We start from the raw sequence: 1,650 nt of genomic DNA on the forward strand, positions 1-1,650 counted from the left end.
TTTAATAAAGTGGTGGCGGGATTTATGGAAGTGACGTCATCACCATTATGGAGATTTGTGACATTTCATTCAGACACACAATTGGCAATGGTATTGTCAAGCTTTAAGGGGAAAACAAATTCAAGGATGCAGCTTACATGGTAAGATGTTTAAAGGTATATTTGATTAATGTTGAAAAATTCATTTATGTACAAGTTAATTGAACTTTTACTATTTTATGCTACATGCAAAAGTCAAATCTTCTTAACAATGAAGATGAACAATTTATAAATGACTGTGAGTTCATTCATATTGATAGTTGGGCAAAAGATGATAGCCATATGTCTATGATTTTTAATCGGGTGGAGAGAAAGAGTCATAGCCAAACACTGACTTATGATGCTGTTGTGAGAAAACTAACATATGAAGACAAAGAAACGAAAGGAGAGATAGTTAACGTTTATCAGAAACCACAATTATTGATTAACTATCTTATAGACATATGTTCAAATGAAGGAGATTGGGTTCTGGATTTATTTTCTGGCTCAGGTAGGTTTTGCCACATGGAATTGAATTTCAATATGTTCTTTTTTTAATTAATATGTCATTGTACTAATTTACTTCATTATTTTTTTGTGCTTGATAATTAGGTACAACACTAGCATGCTGCCTTCAAAAAGGAAGAAATTGCATTGCAATTGAGAAATATCCATTACAATGCAATTTCATTCAGCAAAGAATTAATGCTCTTCAATTTCTTCCAGATGAAATGCAAGAAATTGGGTTGAGGAAAGGGGACTTTAATGAATCACGTGTGGCAAAAAAGGCAAAGGAACCCCAACCACCATTACATGGAATGTTTGGAAAGACATATATTGGGAGATTTGCAGACATCAAAGACCCATTAGAAGAGGAAATTGCGCAAAAGGAAGCAGAAAATATTGTGGAAGATGACAATGATGAAACTCTAGAGGACGAAGAGTTTGGATTACGTGACATTGTTGATTAAATTTAAGTTATACCTGGAAATCAAGCTTTGCAATGTTTTGACTCTGACATTTCATGAAAAGAATAATCAATGAATTAAAGTTTTTATGTGTTCAATATTTGTAATTTGTGATTGTCGCATTGATTTTTAAGTTAATTATTATTTTTTGAAAAAAAAGTTGTTATTATTATTTTTTTGACATGAAATTCATAAAAAAAACTATTATTTGACCATTTTTAGTTAATATTTTTGTATAAAAATTGTGATTTTGACATGTTAATTGTAGCAAAAAATTATCAAAACGTTTAGTTTTTTTGTTATATTCATGTTAAAAATGGTTATTTTTATGTCCATTGTTAAAAAATGTTGTTTTTTAGAAACAATTATTTCATGTGGATTGAAAAATTAATTAAGGATGTATAAATATGTAGATTATCTAAAATTCAAACTATCGATTTTCTAATTTAAAAACGCAAAACAATAAAAACCCCCCTAAAAAAAAAATTAAGATAGAGAACAAGAAAATATGAATAAAATGACGACTTCAAAAACTATCAAATTTAGAAAATAATTTTTTACATTTCACACACTAGAAAATTAAAAGTCAAAAAATAGGTCTTTTAAAAAAAGGGTGTGATGCAGAATACTCACTTTTTAAAATCAGCATGAAAATCACTACCATT

This window comes from Pinus tabuliformis, chromosome 4_1 (genome assembly GCF_031772625.1).
Source record: "Pinus tabuliformis cultivar Carrire ecotype Pingquan chromosome 4_1, CPIR1, whole genome shotgun sequence".
Lineage (NCBI taxonomy): Eukaryota > Viridiplantae > Streptophyta > Pinopsida > Pinales > Pinaceae > Pinus > Pinus tabuliformis.